The 17673-nt window shown below is 39.0% G+C and overlaps 1 protein-coding gene and 1 long non-coding RNA gene across 6 annotated transcripts in view; one reads left to right on the forward strand and one right to left on the reverse strand.

Annotated features, from left to right (window-relative positions):
• The window catches only part of LOC134227475 (microtubule-associated protein futsch), a 39912-nt gene that overhangs the window by 13348 nt on the left and 8891 nt on the right, over window positions 1-17673 (reverse strand). For all 5 annotated transcript variants that reach the window (XM_062708997.1, XM_062708996.1, XM_062708995.1 and 2 more), the window contains exon 2: window positions 2796-3104. The gene's annotated coding sequence lies outside the window, so the exon portion shown is untranslated. The remainder of the gene's footprint in view (window positions 1-2795; window positions 3105-17673) is intronic.
• Window positions 6713-8190, forward strand: LOC134224454 (uncharacterized). Its single transcript, XR_009982945.1, has 4 exons — window positions 6713-7524; window positions 7595-7697; window positions 7763-7893; window positions 7977-8190. It is a non-coding gene; the product is annotated as an uncharacterized LOC134224454 (long non-coding RNA).

Raw genomic sequence — 17673 nt, forward strand, 5'->3', positions numbered from 1 at the left:
ATCGATTTTTTCAGCCTAAGTAACTGTCCGACCAAATGATATTTCCGGCCAAATAACCTTAGGGCTTCGGCTAAATGGTTTGTTCGGTCAAACGTCATAATCGGTTCAAATTTTCGAGAAATTTTTGGATTTTCCAGAATTCTCACTTGAAATTTTATTTTAGTTTTTACTATATGGGCATTTTGTAATTTCAACGAGAAATTATCATAATTAATTGCATATTATTCGGCAACTCGGCCGTACGAAAATCATTTTTTTTTGTTAAATATCTTGGCTGTGCATATGCACAGCACGTGTTTCGAAAAGGACAAATTGATATGAAATTTGCGATATAGTATCCACGTGCAGGGTTTGAATCCAAAGGAGAATGAGAAAATCTCTCACGTATCATGTCTGTATGTCTCTCAATAGGTAGCAGACCGTGAGAGACGTTTTTCGGTAGCTGTTACGATAATGAACTGATTTGGGTGGCTACAACCCATGATAAATTTCTTTTAATAAGCCCCAATTGCGAGGGGCACCTGTTCTGATGATGCATTTGCACTTGTTTTACACAGCTGTGCGAAAAAAATATGGTCCCCAACTAAAAAAGAGCGAGAAAAACGTGTTTTATCAAACCCCCTCGGTCGGGGTGGCCTATTCGAATCAGTTTTTTTCCAACTTGTTATACAAGTGCGATAGTTTTGTTTTCATGGCCTGTTATGATTCGAAGAGGTTTTTGCCTCTCTTTTATCGTCATTCGCTATCTATCGAGAGCGATTTCTGCAAGCTCTGTGCACGTGTCTTGGAGGAACTCGAACCCTCAACCTCCTACTCTCTAGATAGGCCAGGCGTGATCACCCCTACACAACAAGACCACTTAAAGGTCACGTTTGCATAAAAGCCATCAGAATCCGAGTACCAACATCCACCACGGTCAGCTCTTTTTTGCAAATTGAATATCTTTCGGATGCTTGATTTGTCCAATCTTCACATGTGCTTCTACTGTTGTATATCCACATTCCACAGTCAAGCGAGCCCACCTTGATTATTATCCGAGAATATCACATCACATTATATGACCCAACAACGAGCTGGGCGGATTTGTATAGAGTGTGAATCAATCACACTCTGCAGTGCCAAAGGCTTGCTTGGCTAAAGCATTTGATGGGTGTGATTGTTCTACGCATGCGGTCACGTGTACTCAAACGACTAATGACGGTGGAAGATATCAAGTGATAAAGATCGTAGTTTGAATAGGCTATACGTCGTGTAGACGATTATCAAGCAAAATTGCCTTCAAAATTCCAGCATCTACGAAGTCCAAACTAATGCGGCAATCTAAGAGGGTAGCCTCCCGATTGGATTCTACACCACTTGAACTGATATCGATGCGATGTGTTCTAAGTGGTTGGTCAGATGGCATTGTCTTGAGTCACACGTAAATCACAAATTGGCTAGAGAATTATACTTCCTACTGCGTTTTATCATATTATGCTGTTTTTACCATCAATGTTGGCTAGTTAAAAACCAAGAGGACCAGATTCTTTATGAAGTAGGTATTTCTTAACCATTTTTCCAGAGAAGTCCTAAAATCCTACCCAACAAAACTTATTTTTTAGCAAAACTATGTCAGCACCAAGGATTAGATTACGAATAGTTGGAATGAGCAGTCTAGTCTAGAGAACTAAGAGTCAATAAGCAAAAGCAATGGATGCAATAGACTTTCGGAAAAATAAAACATTTTATCGCAATACTTAGTGAACATATTTGATAACAACCAGTTCCGTACGATGATACCCTTGAACAACAAAAGAGGCAAAGAGTCGTTCCTCAAAACGTAATGATAATCCAACATTTAAGGGGAACAAAGATTAAGCTCTAAACACAAGTGTTTGGATCCTGTAAAGCATTGCTCATACACTCATATAAAAGACAAACATTGGTTCAGTGATGAGCTTAATTTTAAAATTAAAAAATCACTCAAATAAAAATAATAATAAAAAAAAACATTGGTATGTTGAATTCATCCAATAATTTCAGAAAATTCGAGAGGGCGTAAATATAAACCCGCGATTTTCGCGACTACATTCAATGGCATTGCAATTTCCGTGAGTGGAAGACCAAATCTGAGACAAATTCGCGAAAATGTAAAAAACAGAGAAGAAATCCCACGGAAAGCAATAATACAAGTTTCGTAAGCACTTTCCGTTGAGGACCATATTTTTTAGAATAGCTGTGTAAAACAAGTTGAGGGCAGGCAGCCAAAGGACATCGCATAAAAATGATATAGGACAATTATGCTTGGGACGGCAGTACTCTTTGCCCTTACTCCAGCAAATATGTGCTTTGAAAGAAGTTTTTCGGCAAAGCGGCATTTTGCCTAAGTATTCTCCGCTTTTAATCGTTGATTGTGAATAAGCGACCATTAGAATAGCGAAGGAGCGAAATGGGATTTCTCTCTCGCATGTAGCGCTAACATCAAATGGGAAGACAAATTAATGTGCTGATGCTGTTGCATTGTTACGGAGTCATTCTTATATTGGATTAGTGTTTTTCTTTTTGAAATCTCTATCAAATACGCTACAACAAATTAAGAAGGGTTTTGCAGTTTGTAGTGTATAAACGTCGTTGAAATGTTTAGAAAAAAAAAATCGATTATGTGAAATTTAACAGCGCTGTATGTGAAATCTTAGAAACTACAATGCATAAACTGTGTTAACCCGAGCTTTTATTCTTGAAAAGTCAACTTACGGCCATTTTCGCCGAACAACCTAACGAAAGCGAAAATTAATGTCTTTATACCGAAAACTTACCTCTAGTATTAAACTCTTCTCCCTCTAGGATCTTGATCCGCTAGACTGCCTGCACTATTAAACACTCTATTGACCGCTTATGCGCGGTCCACTGAACGGATGCTGCTATCTATTTCACAGTTGATCTACACGACGCCACCAAGGGCAAAGTCTAATAACACCGAAACTGACACTGGATTTTGGATTTCTGCTGTGCTCGAAGACGGTGGATCACCTATGCTGTGAATGTTGGGATGGCCTTCAATATTCCAAGCTGGGATCGGCAGGACGGCCATGACAAAGTAGTTCATATCAGGGGGACCTGAAAATCTGCAAACGAAATCAGAACGAAACAAAGAGACAATTAGTATTCGATCCGAATGAAATGTTCTGAGGGGAAAATAGAGATCTACTAGCGGAAAGGGAACCATGTTATTGTAGTTTCAAATGTCCGCTCGGTTGAAGCGCTTGACTAACTTTTTCATGCTCCCCTGTTGTCGCCGCAGTCGTGGTCGTAATTCGTTCATCATCGACATCGAAAGTTTGGTAGATCGCGTTTCGCGCATACATATTCTTTCCGAAATGAATGAGGAAGTATCTACGTGTATCTGTGGCAAACCGTGGCCAAACTGTGCAGCAGCAACACCAGAGCACTGACTTCATTTTTCGTTGCCCAATCGTTTCGGAGCAACTAACTGCAATTTCATGGTGGTTGGCTGACTAGGCTGAAACAAATCCAGACAAACAAATGCACTGGCATTTGCCGTTTCACCAACCATTTCACGAGCTTGGGCAGCTTTGGTGGCGAACGGGCAGCCGGATAAGTAAGAAACCGAAGCAATGGGGAAAAGATGAAGAACGGGCAAACATAACTGCAGTTTACTTTGGTCGACCATTCCCCCTCCCTTTGGCGGAGGTTCCTTTCTCCACGGTACGTTCCAACCGAGTCTGTAGGCCGATATCTTATGTGTCGATATTGTTGCTGTACTTGTTTATTGTCTTTGAAGTGCGATGTTTCGCTTCCACGATTTCGCGTCTTCACTTGTTCGGTGCTCTCTGGAAACGTTGCTCCTTTTCTCTCTATCTCTCTGACTGCGCGCTCGAGGTCAGCATCTGGTTTCGGAGGCAGTGCGACGGAATGCCAGATTGGATGCTGCGCTGAAAATACTCGCTCCGTTCGTTTGCACAACGTTCATGAAATGAAGATGGTACGAGAGAAGGAACCCCAATTCTAGGTGTGTGTAACGACACAAAGATGACGGGGATTAAGGGTATATGTGCAAAAAGGTGGCTCAAAAACCACTTTTCGAAATATTGATATTCTGGACAAAATTTCAGCCAAATCGGTCAACGTTTTGGCAGTGCTCAACTCGTTGGAAATTTATATACAAAAACCCTGATTAATCCACCTAGCGTTGGTGGTGCCTTTCTCGCGCATTAAAAAAATAAGAAAAATACATAAGAGAGGTCGAAATAGCACTTTAGCCATGAATTTATATGCATTTGCGGTCATTTGAATGCATTGCTGCAATTTTTGAAAAAAAATTCGTTTTTGAAAAAAATTTTCCAAGGGGGGACCCTTGGCAGAAAAACAATGTTTTTTCAATAACTTTGGAACGCAATGACCGATCGGGCCAATTTTCAATAGGAAACAACTAGACCGCAATCCGCGTCGACTGCAACTTGTTGCGAGCAAATCGAATAATGCTAAGTACCAAAAAGTGTGTCTCACATTTTTGTACACACACACATACAGACATCACCTCAATTCGTCGAGCTGAGTCGATTGGTATATAACACTATGGGTCTCCGAGCCTTCTATCAAAAGTTCGGTTTTGGAGTGATCCTACAGCCTTTACGTATACTTTGTTATTTTATTTCCTACAGCTCGTAGGAAATAAAATAGATGTTAGAACAATATATAAGTGGATTATATTCAAAATCAAATAATTAAACATCGACATGATTTACAATTAATACTTAGCCTAGAAAACGATCAAAACTTAAATTTCGATTATTTTGAAAAAAAAAATGAATCCCCAGACACTATGAGATGTCCGTCAAAAATATGTTTGTCCCGTACAGGTCAGGAGGACTATTCGTACTTGCTTTTTAACAATTACCTATCACTATTGTTGTTTTGTTGCGTGCTGTCGAAAAGTTAATTGATGCGTGATCGAACTATGAGTGAGCGATCTCGATCCGTTTTTTGCTGGATCGGTTTTTTAAGCTCGATTAATCGATTTATTCTGGCCGATTTTTAATTGAATCGATTTTTTGGGAGCTCAAATCAGTCTTACATTTAATTAATCTCTACAATCAATGAAAAATGTGGACTTCGTGGCCGTGCGGTTAGCGACGTCAATCGTCTAGATGCATGTGCTGTGAAGTGTGGGTTCGATTCCCGCCCCGGTAAGGAGAAAACTTTTCGTAAAGCGAAAAGCTCTCCACTGGTCCACTGGGTGTTGTGTAAATGTCCTGTCCGTTGTTTCATGCTAGATGTTAAGTGTTCAGTCTGTGCGACCTCTGGTCGAAGACGATGCTTCTGTCCTTTTTTTTTGGAAAAAGTAGCAAAAATTACATTGAATGTTCCCAAAGCTGTTTGCAAGAATTGATCAATATCGAGAATTGTCCTACACTTCGACATTTCGCCTAATGTCGTGCTACAGGCGCTGCCATCTGGATCTACATCTAACCTGAAGCACATCTAAGGGTTTGTCTCAATTGGAGAATTAAACTTAAAAGTGACATTTCAATAATCGCTCGCAGAGGTTATTCAAGTTATTCGGAAAAAGTTGACCCTCTTTTGATGAGCCATAACTGTTATAATGATGAAAGGGAACATTGTTCTGTCATTTTCAAGTGTAAACAAATGCCACACCGAAAAAATTCTTTATATTGAATATATTTGTCGCACACATAAATTTTTGCAATTTGGCGACCCAAATATATGCAATTTGTACCCACACATAGATTCAATAACTGCATATTAGAGACCACACATACATTTTATTTGATTATAGATTATATTTGTACTTCGCGTGGAGAGTGGTTATGTGTGCACTAATTAGAATCATGAATTAAATTAATGGATTTTTGCCAATAAAAATGTGTGGAATTTTTGTAGTGCATATAGAGATGAGTGACGTTTAGCACTCGCACACTAATGTGCAATTCGTCATGTGTAAAAACATGTTTGTTTTCCTTTTGCTCATAACCTCAAAAATGATCGGGTCATCACAATGATATCAAAAGAGTCAAAAAATATATGGAAATATACTCATTTTTACCCAATCTTTGCTGAGTTGCACCATCTAGGAGTGTTTGTTTTCCTTTTATCGCCACTCACACATTCGGACATGAGAATCTCAATGATCAGTTGGCAGCTAGACACAAACCAAGTCGGTTGTGTTTCTTTATTTTGTTAGCAGTTAGCCTTTGTTAGCAGTCTGTGGATAATGGATGGTGTGCGTAAAAACACATTGGTAATAGATTTTAGTGTGCTCCCAGTTCGCCCAGATGCTGGGAAAATGAAGCAGTTTTTGGAGACTGAAATAAAACTTCAGTATACAGATGTGAAAAGCATACAGTTGCATAACTCTCGCAACTGTGTGCTTATCGAAATGCATTCAGCTGAAGTTGTGTCACGTTATCAGACGGAGCACAACTGGAAGCGAATAATGCATTGTGGAAACAGTGAGTTTCGTATTCCTGTTTTCGTTGACTGTGAGGCGGTGACCATTCGGGTACACGATCTCCCGCCATCAGTAAGCCACACTACAATAATCGAACGGGGTGTGTGTGATAAGGATGAATTTCTGAAAGTCTCCCTAATAAAGACTTAAAAAAAGGATGACACATTCCATCGTTCATCACTATTGGAAACGAAACTACTATGGTAACATACAAAAACCAGCCCAAATCATGTATGCAATGTAGCCAACCTGTCCATCGGGGAGCAAAATGTAAAGATTTCTCCACATTCACTGGAAATAAAACTCCATCAGCAGCTCCATCATCAACCAAGCCATCCGACGAGTTGTTTACACAAGCCGATTTTCCTCCCGTGAACAATGAACTGCAAACATTATCGCCGCCGAACGAATCTATTGTTGAAGAACGACGACAAGAGAAGGAAGACGAATGGACTGACATAGACGAACACACATCGAGCTCATCTGCCGACTACACTGAGGTTACACACAAGCGACGGCGTTCAAAAAGGAACACTGATAAAAAAATACACGTTCGATTCATGTTTTTCGGAATATGCATATTTTCAATCGGCTTACACCATCAAGTCTGGTGTACTTCACATCGATGACATGTTCTTCACAAACTCATTTCATATGTCAATGTTTATGTCGTATTCCATACTTGTTCCACCATAATATGATGTGCATATCAATGGATACCGATAACAAATACACATTGGACGTATATGTTCCAAAATGTGAATATTTCATTTCAATTTACACCATGGAGTCTAATGCATTTCACATCACTAAGATGTTCTTCACAAACTCAGTTCAAATGTCATTATTTATAGCAATTTTCATACTTGATACACCACGATTTCTTATGTTTGTCTATGAAATGTTATAAACTTACTCAAACTAATAAGAGATGCATTCAAACAAACTTAATTGTGTTACTTTTTCAACGAGAAAGCACATGGTTCGAAAAAAAAAACGCTGTAAACTATAAATAATTTCTCCGATGAACATGGACGAAATCAGGAGTAAAATCGGTAGGTTAATATAGTTCCACTATAGTGGAACATATTATAATCATCATGTATTTTTTCATCTCCTCATAAGTACCCAATAATCTTATATAGCAGCGGCCAACAATCCAACAGCACCAGTCGTACATCGCTGAACTACAGTTAAACAGAATTAGCAACCGTCGTCCCATCAACAGGTAATATTTGATTATGATAAGTGCTTCTATAAGAGGCTAGTTCTATAACTATATTCGTCTTTTAGTAAACAGCCGGATGTATTTGAGTATTCCAATTCCCTCCTGAGCTTTCCTGAGTCTTTCCTGAGCTCGTGAAACATCAAATCATGGAATGCTTAGAAGCTCACCGTAACACTTGCTACCATCGTACAAACAGGTAAGCATTTATTTAATACACACAAGAAAAATGGTCCGTGCCTCAACTCCCTCAATAAAACATATGTCCTTTTTCATTAACAGTAAATCCACACAAGTACATCCAACAAACCAACATGGAATTTGGAAGCTGTCGCAGGACAGTAGTGGAGGTTTACTTCCCGATGGAGACGGTGGGGATGGGGAATAAATCAAGATCGGACTACGACACTCACGGAATTTCAACCAGAAGCATCACCTACCCATAGGAACTTTTATAACCGGCTGATTGATGCAAATAATGCTAAGTCATAACTTTCGTTCTATTGAAGAGGAAGACGGCAAACTAATTGGTACGTTGGTACCCAACTAATTCATTTTTATTGATTAAATGGAGCAATTTATTATTCACATATATTTTTTACATTCGTTTTCATTTTATTATAGTTCCGCCCGGAATGCGATTTCCGTTAGAAGGACGAAAACCAAAGACATTTTTTTTCTATAACTCCATTGTTGATTCGGTGAAGTTATAGCAATAAAACAAATATTTCTTCAATTGGGTTTCGATTCGATAACGGAAATCGGATTCCAAACGGAATTTGCATACTTCATCATTATATAAATATGAAAAAAAAACACGAAATTCATTTGTTAACAAATGAACTTCATCTCGATTATACTTTAAAGTCATGCATAAAGCAAGCGAATATGCCAAATAATTCAATTGAATTCGATTTGATTTACACGTTAACATCGTGTGGATGGTATACGAACGGATGATGAGTTTCGAATGATCGATGTCGTAAGTTTTACACATGACATTGATTTGCTTTGACAATTTGCGCAAATGTATGTGTTAAACACACGGTCCTCTCGTGTATTTTTTTTATAGTGAAGGAAGAAAATGAATCCAAAAAAGTTTGCGGTGATCAGTGTTCCCCAAGCACGGAACACAACGGCAGGGTTGTTTATGTTGCACGCAAAGAAAGAATATTATTGAAGAAAAATAAAAGCGGGACGGGTTACACCAGAAATTGGTAATCAAGATTTTGGCTCTGTAAAGCTGGTTACGGCGAGTGAGCCTTCAAATAAACGTTTTAAAAAAATGCCATATGATCAGAAAATTATAACACTTTTTTCCAAGACTACAAAGAGCTAGATCTACAGCCGACGAATAACGAATTTTAAACATTTTTTTTGCAGTGTCTTGAAAAATGACGGATTGCATCCGAAACAGATCTCTCCTATGCAATTTATTGAGCATGAGCATGATGACCGTGCATTTCGTAGTTGCTACTCCGTGATCGACCAGAACAATCGCAATTGCACGGGGAACCAATGGATGGAAGCATGGGATTTGTACTCCAACCTCAATGTGCACAGTCCGAGAGTTCTAATATTCTGGAAGGTCGATAACGGCCACGTCCTCACGGTCATCGGGGATGGGAAGGAATTTATGATGCAGTCACTGCATAGCATAGCATAGTTACGGTGTACTTCGTAGATTGGACACTAGTGATACTCATGTTTTTCTTTTGAATAATCATTATCCGGATTGCTATCAGAAATCAAGGTGGGTGTGGTCCTTGATTCCAATCTAGGATAAAAATCACAAAAGCATGAGGATTACTACTCCTGGCCACGCCCATCTTCACCGTAACTTGGGAGGGGAAGGAAGTGTTGATGTAGTACTTACTTAACGAGAGGCCCCCGACTCAGCGACACTCTCATGTCATAAGTACCACGAAGTTGGATATTGGGGAAGGTATTCATTGGGTCAGGATTTGCCTGTAGCTGACAATATGACCGTGGTAGATCTTACACCGTAACACACCACGCAAAGGTGTCTACCCAGCGCGTTACGGGGAGGAATTGATGATGCAGTCACTGCAAGCCAAGAACACCTCTGCACTCGCCACGAGTTCCTGCGGAATTTTATTGGAATCTGGGGGTTAGGTTTTATGGCAGAGGTTCGTCTTGGTTAACGGGTTGCCAATGTGATAGAAAGGGTGGCCACTGAAATACGATTTTCGAATTCCCGGTTTTTTCCCGCTTTTCCCGATGAATTTTGTCAATTTTTCCCGGTTTTTATTCAACTTGAAAAAAATAGGGTATGAATTTTTGAGCTTTAACCACCTGTGCATTGAATTACCAACAACGTGTTATGCAAAATGCTTTAATCAACAGTCACACTGAAATCGTGCGCTTCGTGGCCATGTAGGTAGTGTCAACCGGCATTTAATCAACATGGTCATGGTAATACCAAAATAACATCAAATTACAATGGTTTGATTCTTTTCTTAGCGGCAAAACTTTGCTAAATATTTTTTCTTGGATGCAAACCTTCGACAAAGCCAAAATAGGGACAATGTATAGCCAACATATTTTCATGATCAGCTCTTGGTTTTATCCTATTCAGACTATTAACAGAAAGAATACTTTCTTCTTCTTCTACTTGAAGCTTTTGAAATTATCGCAAAATTATGTGAGAAAAGACTAAATTCTCTCTAATAAAATAAATTTAATTAAATAGATGTTTTAACTTAGAGAACTTAGCAATGAAGTATGGATAGCAGTGTTTAACCACATCATAGTTATTGGTTTACTTAAAATCCACAAAATTATAAAACAACTAATATGATATTTGTTTCCGATCAAGATCATTATTTGGTTCGGCTAAATCGCACCAAGCGCCGATGAAAAATTACCCATATTGCTGCATACATTTTCGTGTAGCAGAATTGATCACAAATCGTATCGGATAACTGAATATGTCCAACAACAAATGTATGAATTGATATGAATTACTTTCGGGTTTCATTCTATGAACAAAATATCAGTCTCAAATCAGTCAAAAATGCACTTTGTGCGGTTTCGCTCATTTTCTAAAATAGATTTAAGCATGTTTTGGGCAATCAAAACATTCGATTCGTAATTAAATCAATTTTAGATTTAAGATTTTTAGAATTTTGTTTTCTTCTTCCAGTTTTCTGCCCATCTAAATAAAGAATTTCGAATTTAACTTGACGAAAATTTGTTTTTCCCGGTACTGGTCCAAAATTCCCGGTTTTCCCGCTTTTTTTCCCGGTGACTTCAATTTCCCGTCTTTTTCCCGCTTTTCCCGTTTTTCCCGGTTCGGTGGCCACCCTGAAGGGTGGTGTAGTATTCTAATTCGATGCCGAAACGAACTTTTTCGCTCATTTCGAATTCTAACAGTTACCTGCTAGAACTAATCAAGTTGTAGTCATAGGGGGATAGAAGATAGAAATGGTATGGAAGCCCATTTCCAGTTCTAGCGATTGCTAGAACATGAGAAATATATGAAAAGATATAAAGTAGGAAAATGGAACGGGCCTGGGATTGAACCCACGACCTTCTGCGTATGAGGCAGAAGCGGTAGCCATATGACCACCAAGCCCGTTACAGATCTCTCCTATGCAATTTATTATTCATGAAACCAAATTGGATTTATTTGCAGGGTAAGGTGCCATATTATAGGATCCCTATTCCAGATAGACTATTCTGATAGAGCTTGAATTTTGAATTGATTGGTACCCAACGATTCAATAATCGCAAGAATCGAGAGTCATCGATTAGTTACTAATCGAATAATCGAGATTTTACGACATCTCTAGTGCCCTTTACCGAACCTGCCTACAAAAAGTTTCAAATTAAAAACAACCTCTGGAAAGCATAAAATCATATCACATACCCCTCGAGAAGAAGCTGCAAGCGGTTGAATGGAAAAGTAAAAAACAAGTCGGAAACATGAAAGCACGGAAGGCTCGAAATCATACATATTCTGTAGCTTATTTGGTTCGTGCTGGCACGTAGACCATTGGCCATACCACGTAGCGTAGACCCTGCGAGTTGGTGCGTGTGAACGAGATACGATCGAAGACCCACGAAAAAAAAAAACAAACATCAGCAACACAAACAACTTGCGAAGAAGAGTATAAAAATTGAGCAATCGTTTGCACAGATACCAATGCAAATTGTAAGAAATAACAAAAAAGTGGTAAATCCATCTTGTTAAGCACTATGTTTTTTGATTTATCTCTCAATCGATTCAGTTATGCTAATTCGAGTTACATATTGATGATGTTTTCCTTGTCGTAGATGGAATATTGTAATTAATGATTTTGATAAATGAAGTCATTGAACATATCCCATTAATCAAATTTTCAAGGCTATACAATGTGAACTGAAGACGATGCTCTGAAAAAAAGGACTATTGTACAATACCTCCCGCTTATGGAAAAAATATTGATCCTTTGCTACCTTTTGACGTAAGTGCAGTATGGGTGAGTGAATGAGATGAAAGCAAGTAAAACGAACCTAACCAGCGCCGAGAAAGCCTTCACATATAGGCAAATATATGGAGTGAGTTCGTTGTCTTGGACCGAACAACATTTTTCAAACTTGCACCTCTAGAGTGCGCGCAAGTTATCGAGAAAAAAAAAGTGCCTGCAGAAAATACACAACGCAAGTTGAGAGTAAACAGCGACAAGAAAAAAAGGTGAATAATAAACATGCGCATTCTCTCGTTCCTTAAAAAAATATATTTCATTTCCACCTCTGGCGTTCGCACGTCGCAAACAGAGAGGATGTGGATTCCATCGACATACATTTTACAGTGCGCGCACTTCCACTTCCACATCAACAGTCCTCATTCCAAACAACAATCGCCAATAATATCACCGCTTCTGCAGCAATATCCAGAAGGGTACAAGCAAAGCAGCATTAGTAGCGACCAGCGAGCGATTCACTTGTATCATGCAACGAGTCTACTTATTCACAACACTCATCAATCGCACACGTCGTCGTCATTCTCCCTTGTCTCTGGATATGTGTGATGTGTGTGATCATTCATGCACATATCCATAGCACAGCACAATTTTTGCGGAGGAAAAATGAACCAGAGTTCTGTGTATCCATCCGTAAGCTCAAAGCTGGCATATCTTGGTTTCATTCGCGGTCTGTGCACCCACACATTCGAAGACGGAAGGAAATCGAATACGTTTCGACAGTGTTCGGAACTGTGGGCTGTAGTTGGTTATCTTGATTGAATCCTTCAAAATTAGAAAAAAAATCAAGAAATTAAAAATAGACTATTATCACAACGATCAACGACAATCAACTGACGATCTCTCTGTGCCCCGAGAGAAACGTCCATTCATTCATTTATTTAGTTAACATCTGAACAGAGAAACGTCCAATGCGTTGCCAATTGCGAAATATGACGAGATATCATTAAAGGTTTTGATCCATCCGGTCCATCAGTCAAATCCCGTAAATGTATTTGATTTGCGCATTGCTTTTTGTCTACAGCAAATTTGTTGCTGTATTCATAGCTTGATTTCGTTTGGGATTTCGATTCTATTTGGGCACCTTGAATACATTTGTGTCATATGGCACCAGCAATATAAAGTCTATGTCTGGGCACAGACAAACAGACGTAACACTTCGAATTTCAACATCGCTCACGTGTTTAACGGTTGATTCAAAATACATCTGTGCTACGCGATTGCGCCAAGAGAGGCGCTAGCGTTCAATGGCTTTGACATTTTATTAGTGTCCATGCTGCTGAATGTTTTCTGCATCGATGACTATAATGATGATGATTCATATAGAAGTGTGTGCTAGGAGCAAACGTCAGATGGGAATCAATTATTGTCGACTGTGCTTCTCGTGATTCTGATAATAGATGGCACTAGTGTTTGCTGAAAAACGAATGACGATAATCTTTTGTTCAATTTATACGAAGAGTTACGTATGTTTGTCTGTGGTTTGGGAATAGTTTCTATTTACAATTGTATTGCCCAACTTCAGGCCCAAACACATAACATTCGTAATAGGTACGTACTACCTACACACAATTCCATTCAAACATTTGTCACTTACAAGTAAAATAAGATAAACCGTAACACAATGTCAAAATGAGTATGTACTTGATTCGATTGAAAATTTCTCCAGCACCCGCCAAATGGGTTTTCATCTATAAAAAAAATCCATGGTTAGATGAAACGATTGGCGAGAAAACATCTAAAATATATTCTGGCTCTCTAAGTAATATTTACAATTTGTATTTCACTTAACAATCTTCTCTCCATCAAGTTTTGTTAAAAAACATAGTTTCAATGTTTTGAAGACGATACGTAGAATGTAATACAACAAATATGTTACAAACTCACAAGACTATGCTTATTTGCTCAATATAAAATATAGACCTCAACCTCTTTGACGACAGTAAGGCATTTCCCAACAAATGAGGTCCGTGTTAGCAAGTTAGCAATTAATGAGACAAAATGTGTAATTGTGTAAAAGGAGGACGTGAACGAACCTAGAATTGAACCCTCGAACTCCTGTTTGTAATAATACTGAAACAAAAGCCACGAGACCATCTGCATGTCTAATTAATGGAATGTAACCTCTTTAATATCCAACCTGCGTTCAACCCACAGTGCATCGGCAAATAACGGTGCACAGGTAGTTGTGCAAGGCAGAGAGCAGAAATTCGCTGTCTAGTCTGCGGTTCTATCGGAAGTCAGTTGCACAACTACCAGCACCAATCCGCCAAGAGAACTACACCAAACATGCAATAATTACCGTGTAAGGTACGTATATACACTTATTTTGTTCTCGTTTGACAACCTTTCGAACGGCGGAAAGCTCTCGAAATCCACTCACTCGTCTCTTTATAGTATTCAGCCCTTTGCCTCTCTGATTGGAGACGTCGTTCCCACACTGAGCCAATTTTTGCGATAGATGCTATATGGTACGCATATAATTTTGCACTATTAGATTCACATATAACTTCTATCACAGACTGAAAAAGTTAGGTACAAGTTATGTGCAAAGCATATAATAAAACATTTTGGACACCATGTTTATATTATGTGCTCTTTATATAAATCTTATGCATAGTCTGAATACTAGAAGATTATTGGTTATTAACATAGAAATTAACATTGCGCGTTTAGAGCAACTATATGCAAACCTAATAAATTTCATAGAAAATCCATACGCTATTGATTTGATTATTATATAGTTATTGTGGTGTGTAATATAATTAATTATTCATAACAAGACGAATTAAATAAGTTCAAAAACATTTTTATTAGTTTGAAATATAGTTTTACATGCTCGGATTGCTTTTATTTTAACATCATATTTTTAAATCCAAGGTGTACATCAGGACGATAAATTTTCTGCAAAAAAAAAATATTTTGAGGAAACAATTTCTTTTAACAAATTTTATAATGCTTACGGTTTTGGCTACGCTGGTGGCTGAGATGCTTGCTGGAAAGGTGTTGGGTTTATTGGGACGGTTAGTTTCCCCGGTAGTTGTTACCGCCACGGTACTAGTTGTTGTTGCGGAAGTTGACCGGTTGTAATAACCTCCACGTCCGGTGACCCGACACTAAACGTTTAGGTGTTCAGCTTGTGCTCCTACCGCCAGTCTGTGAGTTGTTGTTTCTTCTTGGCCTACTCAATCACCGCGCATGAGATGTTGTCAAAGAATGACTTAGCCTTGTCTTATCACACGAGATCCTGCTCTTCCCATTCATGCTCTCCGGCGCCCGTTTCGTTGCCGGAATCATCTTTCTGCTTGTCTAACGGTTCGGTGCACAGTTCACCTGCTATGGCTTTGCTTCATCGCCCACCTCAAGTTTGAACAGGAAAAGTCGGAACTCCTCGAACTTATTGTTGGCCTGTTCGGAATCGTAATCGCTCTCGGCCTTTTAAGCAACTTATCAGGAAACACTTCGCACGGTTGATGCCCTTTGGGAAACCTATTGCCCACATTCTGATTAGTGCCACGATTTTTATGCCAGCCATAGCCATTGGCCTCTTTCCGTTGTTGCTGCTGTCAACCATGGATGTATTGGCTGTTGATCCGGTTGCGCAACGGCATGCTTCCGCGGTTCAAGTTGCCACGATTGTTTTGTTTCTGCTGGCCAGCTAGTTCTTTTGCACACACATATCCGCTGTTAGGCTCTTGCGGGACAGTAAATTGCTCCATTGGTTCTGGCGTCACTTCCGGCTCCATCAGCCAAACAGCTAATCAAATCTCCGAAGTTGTTCATTCCGCTGAACGAAGAGTATGGCTGAGCGATCGGTTGATGGCCGGGTGCTTGATGGTTTCATTTGAATATTGTCAGATTTTCTGGATATGATACACTGCGCGGCGTTTGTAATGTTCCCAAATGGGTACTTGCACAAAACTTCACGCGGCGAATGACTGTCGAAAGGTACGGCCGCGACAAACGATACACCGCAATGCTATTCATCCATAAGAATCAAGTAAACGGGGTGCAGAAAGCGCGGCCACAGACAAACAGACGTAACACTGAGAAAATTCCCATCGACCATGAGCTCAACGGTCGTTTTAAATTCAACTGCTTGCGAGTTTCACATCCAGGGGCGCGCGCATCGTATACCTTTGTATTTGATATCTCACACTAGCGCCTTCTGTTGACATTGTCGTACTAAACTTTGTTTCGTACAACATGCACGTTAGGTGGTGGTAAAATAACTGGGCGATGGATTTTGAAACAAATTGTTCTAGCTGTTACGTCTGTTTGTCTGTGGCGCGGCGGTACCTTTCATGAAAGGTTCGCCGCGTGCAATTTTGAGAAAATCAGGCAATACAAAATGGATGATGCGTAATTTTAATTGAATAAAAAATATACTTACTAACTATAGTATCGAAAGTAGAGTACATCTACAAAATGCAAAAAATACATATTTTGAGGTTACACTTTCTGTTTCAAAATTTTGACATGAAAATAAGTCGATAGAAGATGCTCGCATAAAACATTTAAATGACAGGATTCATCGAAGCTATGTATAAAAAATATATCTTTCATTAGAGAATAACACATAACAGTAATATGAGCTGATCGTTGTTTTTCTTAAATGCTCTACACATAATGTGTATAAGGGTTCCTATACAGCGAATGTGGTAAACAAATGGTACATCTTAAATGACTAATCTAATGAAATTTCCTCATAGATTTATTTGAGTGTAGCAGGTTACTTTTTCATTCCTCACTCTTTGTGTTGTACCCTCACCCTCCACCCACGGCTCTCAGTTCGTGGGGGAATCAATTTTATCTTCTTTTCATCCTATTCAATGCGGGTTGTTGTTGTTTTCTCGGGTTGCACAAAGCAGCAATATGCTAACAAATTAGCAAAAAATTTAAAATGGATGCATCTCGCAATGATCTTTGTAGGAAAGAAAAATCCAATTCAAAGTGACTAACTACGCATCACGATTTGGTTTGATTGAACATGACTTTTCCGGCAACGAGCAGTAACGAGCGATAGCATTTGCTACATCAGAACCTCGCACAAAATTGATGTTATTTTTAAACTACGAAGTGACGGGCAAGCGAAAAAATTGTAACGAGATAAAAATGAATTCAATTCAGTGTTTTAATATAAAAATAACACCAATACAAGCGAGCCGAGCAATTCAGCCTGTTATTTTCTTTTCTTTCATCACATCCGATCGACGAGCATTGGGGAGCAGCGATGCCGAATCTACGGAATGCTCCAAAGGTTTGTGGAGCTTTTCGAAACTTTTTATTTGAAAAACACTATATTTTTTGGGGCATTCGATATTGAATCAACATAAATGGAAATGCTCGATGGTCATCTGCTGTTGAGCATTCTACACTGATACACAGCATGTATCATTAATGTATAGCAGAACGATTCAGCGTTGAATGTGACTGAATTGAACTCGGAATGATAGCGCTTTGCTTCTCGATGCCATCTTTGACTGCTCAAA

Source organism: Armigeres subalbatus, chromosome 3 (genome assembly GCF_024139115.2).
Source record: "Armigeres subalbatus isolate Guangzhou_Male chromosome 3, GZ_Asu_2, whole genome shotgun sequence".
Lineage (NCBI taxonomy): Eukaryota > Metazoa > Arthropoda > Insecta > Diptera > Culicidae > Armigeres > Armigeres subalbatus.